The 9,269-nt window shown below is 29.7% G+C and overlaps 1 long non-coding RNA gene across 1 annotated transcript; it reads left to right on the top strand.

Annotated features, from left to right (window-relative positions):
• The first annotated feature begins 268 nt into the window (after window positions 1-268).
• On the top strand, window positions 269-8,577 carry LOC123296815. Its single transcript, XR_006535202.1, has 3 exons — window positions 269-406; window positions 2,909-2,911; window positions 8,567-8,577. It is a non-coding gene; the product is annotated as an uncharacterized LOC123296815 (long non-coding RNA).
• The last annotated feature ends 692 nt before the right edge of the window (window positions 8,578-9,269 follow it).

The raw sequence follows: 9,269 nt of genomic DNA, 5'->3' as shown, positions 1-9,269 counted from the left end.
TTTTTTTAAACAGTATAAAAATATTAAGCTTGAAAATATATGTTTGAAAAACAGTCTGTCAATACTTTATATGTTTTCATGAATTCATGATGGAATAACTTCTTACAAAATATTTTCACACAAAACCTGTGACACGGAAGAAATTAGTGTTCATCTTTAACGATGTCAATAAACAAACCTAAGAATACAGGGTGGGTCATTTTCATATATAATGGCTAAAAGCTCGTGTTATTATTAACCAATCAAAAAATAATTTGCAGAATTTGATGGGAGACATCATGTTCTGACATCAGATTGGATCTAGTTCTTCGGGTTTTTTAATAGCCAATTAAGATTGTAAACGGTAAGAGATGGAATAACACTTTCAGTTAGAAACTTTATTCTCATAAAAAATGTAACAATTTTTGTTTAAAACATTTTTTCTAAAACTATGTCATTATTACATTTAATCAAAAGGAAATACACAAAGTTTCGATAATTGTAGGTCAAAGTCATGAACACAAACGAATGTCCTCTATTTCCCTTGACAAGTTTTCGCTGAAGCATTTTTCCGTAGTTAGCGGGTTTTCTTTCGATTAAATGCAATAATGATTTTTAAGTTGCATTTACTCCGAAAGCTAACAATTTTCAAAAAAATGGTTTAGATGAAAAAAGTTTTTTATGAGGATCAACTTTTTAATTTAAAGTGTTATTCTATCTCTTACCGTTTAAGACCTAATTGGCTATTAAAGAAACCCAAAGAACTAGGTGCAATCTGATCTCAGAAAATGATGCTCCCATCAAACTCTGCAACTTTTGTTCAAGTTATTTTTGCATTGGTTAACTACAAAACGAATTATAAGCCATTATAGATTAAAATGACCCACCCTGTATATTGTGAAGTCATTTTTCAAAAGAAGGTTAACAATCAAAGGTCAAACAAGCATATAAATAATGACCAAATTTCCAAAATCTTGACCTACATTATTAAGTCCTGTTCAAATTGACATCCCATTTTTGAAATTGATAGTTCTAATAAAAGTTATGAATTACTATGTCAACAAACTCTTACACATTTACCCAACAAACTTTGTTGTCGTCAACCATTCCAATTTGAAAACTTTTTGGTAACGTCCTAAATAAAATTTGGTAGGTATGGAGGTTATTTTAATATATATTATGTAAAATTAAACATATTAATAATTTATACAAAATAATGACCATTTGTCCATATGCTCTGGTACACACACATACCACATATAACAATATAGAGTATAATAGCATGCCGCGGCAATTCAATATGAACACATTATATCCGCGACCAATACATGTTTCTCGACGGTAATTATTGCTACCACCGCCGATCTCTGAATAATGCCTGCTTAATCGTATTTGTGATAGATATATGAATGTATATGGAGACTATTATTGTATCTATTCGTAGATATTTGAACAATATATAGATAGATAATCTACATTAATTACGAAACAATATTTATCACAATGTTAATAGACAAAAGTTTAGCTGACACTATTTTATTTTATAAGTTTTTAGACAAGCTGACAAGCTCTTCTAGGCTCGGGAAATTTTCGAAAAGCTTTAGATCGGATTATTTTCACAGAACAAATACTATGAATCAAAAAATGACTTCAAAGCTGTTAGATTTCAAAATTAAAAAAACAAAAGCAGATTTCATTTTGATATTGAATATGATTTTAACTATTAGCGTCACTCTAATTCCAAAAGGTCGTAAGTCAAATTTACTTTTAATTGATTCTAATTACGTCATTTTCGATCCAAGTATGTTTTTGTGATCGATTTTTTGTGAGAAATTGCAGTGAAATTTTGTCAGAGTTTCCTTGAAATTTTCATATTTTTAACTTAGTTAAGTTGGGTCTAGGTTGCATCTGTGTGGGACACTTTGGGCTCTAAGGTCCATTACGATAAATAAAGATGCTTTACTAAGGAAGGTGGAGCTAAGCTCCTTTAACCATTTGGAGTTCTTTAAGGATAGCAGTTGATTTGTGAGTTGATTTTTACTATCTCAAATGTATCATCAGATATTTCCGTACAAGATCTGGATAATGCCAGGGAAATGTTATGGAAGTTATTTATAAAAATTTTTTCAGTTTTAACTTACTTTATTTTACAGCAGTTTTTGTGACTTCTTCTACGCTTAATTACAAATTACTGTCATACTGCCAGTCTGCGGTGTCTGTACTTTCATAAAATTACATGTTGTAACGAGAAAATCGCACTTAAGTTTATCCGGTTAGGATCTACTTTTTTTTCCGGTATACTTCATCCCCACTCCCCTCTGAAACCGCCAAAAGTTTTGTCTGCCACTATTTTTTCCGGTTTATAATGAATTGATGCTTTGACTTACCATAGCTTCCAGTCGGTAAGGATCTACTATTTTTCTCAGATTTGAACACACTCCCCTTATATCTCAAAAATATCCGATCTGCCATATATATGTCCTATGAGAGAAAATAGTCCACCCACATCGACTCGGGAGCTTATTTACTACGCGGCAGAAAGTTCAGGTTCATGGATTTTTGCACGTGCTTTATCCTAGCAAATAGGTGATTTTCCCAAAAATAATACACAAACAAACTTTAAGTGAACACTATCATATTACAAAATCAAATCATACAAATGTCATTTTCATATCCTAAAATTCAAAAGATACCATAAAATAAAAATTAATCTACATTTTGTCAAACAATAATAACAAACAAATGTGACAGAAACAAGACACACACAATCACATATACACACACACACACACACACACACACAAGTCTAACATATATCAGTTATCTTTCTATCTCTTCAATATTTTAATTACAATAAATCAATCTGCCTGCCAGTGAAGTGGAATCTAAACGTGACACTGACACATACTAATAACCATCATTGTCTTAGAATGTGTAGGCAAAAGGTGATACAAATAATAACTTCATCATTCTCACTTTATTACACTTATATATACTTTATAACGAACAAAAAAGAATGGAGTATCATTTTTACATAGAGTTAATCTACGAAACTCATATCATGAAAATTTAAATATAACAGACCGTGCGACAGAAAGGGTGCTGTTTTAAATGATTAATACATACTGGAAACTTTGCGAGTGACTTTCTCTTGGTGGGTCTACCAAACTTCTCTATGTGACTTCATTTCGAAGGTCTGCGCTCTCAAATGAGCACGATAACGTCATATTTAAACTATCGGTCTGAAAAAACGCAGCAGGAAATTTGTCGGATACTATGACCACTTGAAAACATTAATAATTATTAAACAATAAAATATTTTGTCCGGCAAAAATACTGCACCGATGAGCTTGGCCACCACCTTGAACATGACATACGTTTTTTACTTTTAATACATACATAATGCATTTTTGCTGAATTGTTTGATAATTATTGATGTTATCGTGTGACCATAATGCCCGACAAATTCTCTGCTGTATTTTTTCAGACCGATAGCTAAAATATGACGTTAGCGTACTCATTTGAAAACGCAGCACTTTCGAAAAAAGTCATAGAGAGAAAGTTTGATAGACTCGCCAAAAGAGAGCCACTTACAAAGTTTTCCATATAATTGTAATAATTTCCATGTAATTATGTTTTAAATAAATACCAAAAATATTTTTCTAGTGCCATAAAAATTACGACATAGTAATACCAAAATTGACGATGGTAGAGCTATATTGAAATGTTCTTTAAAATTGATATGATTGAGATATAATTTAGAATAGAATATAGTTCGTTCAACTTTTAATTTCCAATTCCCATCTTATTGAACGCAGGGGGTAAATATATCCCATTCCTTAGACGCTTAGTGATAAGGGAAACACTATATTTAAAGACAATTCGTTATAGAGTCATAAAACAAGAATTTTGCAAAAAAATATTAATATATACCTCAAGTTTCATCATCTCACTAAGTTGTATATTAACTCCTAAAAGTGCAAAAGCGCACTCTTCCCAAAATCGCTTTACTACAGAAATCACTGATACCCATCCATAAAAACTCTCGTCAAATCACATTCGTGAGCTGTGCCTCAACTTAAAACTTATTTATTTCTCGAAACAAACCAATAATGGAAATTTCGATTTTCTGATTTAAGATAAGCAAGAAGTCTTAAGTGTGTAAAATAAAAATAAATACCATTCATATTTAATAAAAATAAAGACCAGTCATCATTAAAAATACTCCACTTTTTTATTGGTAAAATAACTTCAGAATCCACTGCTTTTATTATGTATTTGAGCACGTTTATGACTGCCATATTAACTGCTTGACATCATTAGTGACTTCCCTAATGACTACAATCTACAAATTACTATGTAAGGAATTAATTAACATCCCTGTATATAGTCTACTTGTCAAGTCAATATACAACCCCAATGAAGATGAGATAAGCAAAAAGTATGCAAGAGCAAACGAAGGTAAGAGCCGCCTCACACAGACGATAAAATGATGATTATTATTATTATATACGATATAAAGACTGATTAAACAAAAATGTATGTAACATTTTAAAGAGGGGTCAAATATATGTCAACATATATTAAATAATATTCAGAAAAAGGGTAGTTATATTCAGACAAAAATATATGTGTAAATCGTTACATAATTACTTAGATTATTTTTACATAATGATGCCTATTTTTATAATTGGTTTTATTTATAAGAAAGCAAATCATTACATAATGATCCCAGTTATGATGTCTTTAATTCGTTTTCATGTAAGTACACTAATCACTTCAATTAATTTTAATGTAATTAATTCTAGGCGTTAAATCATGTTAAACAGTTTTTGTCTGACAGGAAAATGTTATGATATTGAGAATGATTATCTTTTGCATGATAAAAATTCAATACTGTTTTCGAGAACGTAAAACGAATCAGAAGAAAATGTCACATTTGGTTTGTATTAGAAAAGTACATTCTGAAGCTACGAAAAAACTCGAAGGCGATCACCAAACTATAACAAAAAGAAGTAAGTATCAAGCAGTATATAACATCGGAAAATGAATACGTTCCTTACATTATGCGATCGTCAATTTTCGTTATTATAAGATGTTCGCCTTCCTGCCTTACCGTAGCATAACGCAATAGCTAGATGTGAACTGTATTTCATGCTTTTCATTATGATTCAATGTTGCTTTTAAGTTTACTTTATGCTTTGCCACAAGTCTTGCAATTTAAACATTGATTAATTTTATTTAGCTGAGAGATTTTTAATAGTTTCCCCTCTCCAGAAATATTTTCATCTCTTCATTGCATGGCTAGGCTCCAAGAAATGCTTTGAATCAGGGAGCAAAGTTTCCCAGGTAAAATATTAGTCCCCATACTGATTAATGATGTTCCTTCAACGCTAAATTTTGATTTTTTGATTCAATGTTTTTTCAGGTTTGAATGATTTAACACTTAAACAGTCTCTTGTTCGTTAATTGGTTGTTTCCAAGCTATGTACAGCTTAGATTTTATAGCTTGAAAAGTCAGAAAACAAATCTTAGAAAATGAAGCTGAGTTAACTATATTGAATAAAAATTTAATATTTAACATAATTCTGAAGAATAGTTACAGGCTATTTCACAATAAACCTTTTTTTACGAGTTTCACTCGAAGATCTGTAGTCTATTATGAACTCTAAATACTTATTAGCCATATTCGAATCCTTTGTCTTGAATATATATATTTGGGATCGTATTAAGTTAGTATCTTTTTTACCTCAACAGATTTTTATTTGCCACTCCTGAAAATTTTGTTTCTTGATATCCTACACAAAAGTATGGATTCCCACCCACATTTAACTTCAGGAACACCGATCGTAGTGACTTGAATTTTTGTGGCTCGGCAGCATAGCAACGGTTAGGGGGCCAAGAAATAAATAAACAGCCAGAATGTATGATGCCTTGGAATAAACCTAGAAATCATCTCTTTGGCCTAAGATCGTAATATACTATTAATTTGTTCTTCGTGCACTTTGCAAAAATATACTTAATAATACTTTTAAAAATTTGATCACATTCATAACTCATCTTAATGAGTATAACTAAAAATATATAACTGTAAATTGCTCATAGCCATTGAACTATAGCTTTTTTAACAAAACATAACCGGAATAATGTAAAACAAATAAGATAATAAAAGTCAAACCAATTACACCAAAATATTTCAGGCAACAAAAAAAAAAAAAAAAACATTTAATCAAAACTAAATCAAGTAGAATTTATCTGGATGCAATAAAATAAATTAATTCTTGTTTTATATGTTGTAAATACACACAGGCAGAAAATAATTATTCAATTTTCTTATTTCTTCTGTTCAATTTATTTGGTGGATTCTAGGTAGAATATACATGTATAGTCCGCGGGATCATGCCTAAAACGGATAGCGATTGCATCGCATTGAGAGTAATATATTGTATTATTATAAATTGTTGTGTCATTTCGTACATGATAAAATTCTCGGTAGAGAAAAGTTTTCTTTCACGAGACCCAGAAAATGTTTGTCCCAAGCAAATTGTTGAATATCCGTTCATTAAAATGGTTAATAATGTTTTTCAGCGTACAATAAAACGGGGCCCATTTGGTATCAAAAGTGTGTGTCAACCAATATCTTGAGAATTGCAAATTTATGAGAGTTAATTAACAAAATGATTTTTCCTCTTATTATTATATAATTTTCCAGTTATAACAAAGAAACGTATATCAAGTTTGGTGGGCGCATTCGCAAATTTTGCAGGTTCCATGAATAAAAATATGCTGGGAGTCCTTTTGTTTTTCGTAGCTATAAGTCGTCTTTTAAGTAACAGAAATTTAGTGTTATCTCGGCTGAGCGAAAATGAGTAGAAAAATACTCAATTAGTGCTGGGAAAATTCGAAAGCTTCTTATTGAAATCATTAAAGTGTTTAAAATTTACACCATCAAAACTTCATTTATCAAAATATAAAAAACATAATTTTGAAAACTTATTATCCATTGAACTTTTATTTGAGTCAAGCAGTACAAATTCGAACCATCCAGAGACAATAGGGTACTTTCGGTTGTGAAAAATAAACTAATAAATTTGAAAAAAGTTAAAATTTATGTAAAAATATACTTAAATATTCTGATTTCGAGTCAAAAAAAGCACATTTTTCTTTTATAATATTAAAATTAAAAATCGTAATTTCTAAACTGTATATAACGTGACCTAACCATAGACCATCAGTTAGTTCAGTGTAGACAACTGGGTATAATATATCCATAAATAATAAATATTTATATTTATTATAATTAGTTGTCTATGAATATATCTGTCAAACTTATCTGTATTACTTCCTATAATGATACCGATATTACGTCACCAAATTGGATGCCCGCGTTTTGGACAGTTTAAAAAAGTTTTAAAATTTAATTTAAGTTTTTGGCAAGAAAGCGTGTGTTTCTTCACGAAATAAATTTTTGTTGGCTTTTTATTAGCAAAATCAATATAGTAAAAAACCCAATTAAGACTTTGAAGTCAAAAAATCAAAATCTATACAGGGGTCCAAGCCATTGAACATGTACTGAAAATTGTATCTAAAATGGACAATTATGATCGGAGGGTTCACTATTTAAAGTAAAGTAACAATCATTCATGCATTTCTTAGACGTGGGCCTGCGGACTACTACCACCGCATTGTTATCAACAACTTTAATTCAAATGTAATAAAATAAATTACAATAGCATTAAGATAAACTAATAATATTGAGGTGAAACATTTATTGTAATGGGTATGTAACGGCAGAGGTAGTCGTTTTAGGGTTCTTATTAAATTTGTATTCATAAAGCAATAATTTACAACCTAAATTACCATATATACCTTAATAAAACTATACGAATGCAGTTTATACTACTACTTTCACGAAGAATATTAAAATTTCCTATGTAATTATCATAATTCTTTGTTCAGATTCACTTTAAAATTTTTGTTGAAGAAGAGCTTGTACTAAAAAATAAAAATAAATTATACAACTTTGAAACATCACTCATGGAATCATTAATTGAACTAGATGTTTTCTGTTTTTCGATCAATAATTAATCCAAGGGCATGAAAATGTTGTTGATTTTTCGAATGATTAGTATAAGAAAACTTTTTAAAAAAAATCAGAATAATATGTTTTTTTAAATTGTTTGAAATCATTATCTGGCATAATTTGGAGGTAAAAAACATGAAAAATCGAGTCCTTTTGACGTTTGGATGAGTAGTAGTTTCAAAGATATTGATTAAAATAGTAAACACGAAGCGGAATCTTTGAGCAATTTCTTAAATCGAGACTTTAGACTTTAGGTCTATTTGATGATTGGAAATAAAGTTTCTGGAATATCATCTATAATAGAACACGAGGGGTGGCTACATCACGAAAAAATCAGAACAGGTCGTTAATTCATAATATCATATAGGTTTTTCCGTGTTTGCAAATTATTCAAGGCAATTAGACCAAAAAACAAACACCCAGGTCAGTTGATTAGATAAATATTATTTCGAGGTATTCTCACGATAGCTCCGAAATAGAACCTGATTTTAGTGTTTTTTCAAGAAAACCATCTTAAGAAAAGTATAAACGCGTTATTTAGTCAGAAGTTGATATTACTCCATTAAAAAACTTTCTTAAATTACTTAAAGTACTTAATTCTATTATTCATGCCAACAAATTGATTTCTAAATATTTTAAATCCCAAATACAATAAAATAATATTTACCGTCACAAAAAATAGACTCATTTAACGTATTGGATAGTCAACCAATGTATTTTATATTCAAAATACATTCAATAGTGTCTATTATATGCAAAGATTTCGTTGAAAAAGGTTTTCTATTATTGTAAAGATTACATATATTATTTACCTGATGAAGAACTTTTTACGATAGTAAAAATAAATCTTTTTTTTTTTTAATATCACAATCGAATTACAAGAAAATGAAGAGAAAAAATCACCATATTAACCCACTAGCATATAAAAACACATTCTTTTATTTATAAGTGGCATTGCTATGATTTATAAATGACCAAGTAGAAAGTTTGTGAAAATAAGTAAATCAGGACAGTGTTATTAGAATGATAATACTATCTTTGTCTATTTACACCTAGTCCCATATTGTATATATTACTGTATAACGTAATAGTGTAGTTACCGTCAGATTCCGAAAATTGGTTTCAAAAAAATACTCCAAAAACACGAAAATAAACTCCTTTCATTATGTTTATTTTGTCTGGGTTGAGTTATCACGGGTTAGGTTGG

The sequence above is a fragment of the Chrysoperla carnea genome, chromosome 3 (genome assembly GCF_905475395.1).
Source record: "Chrysoperla carnea chromosome 3, inChrCarn1.1, whole genome shotgun sequence".
Classification (NCBI taxonomy): Eukaryota; Metazoa; Arthropoda; class Insecta; order Neuroptera; family Chrysopidae; genus Chrysoperla; species Chrysoperla carnea.
This window is presented reverse-complemented; position numbering and strand designations above follow the sequence as displayed.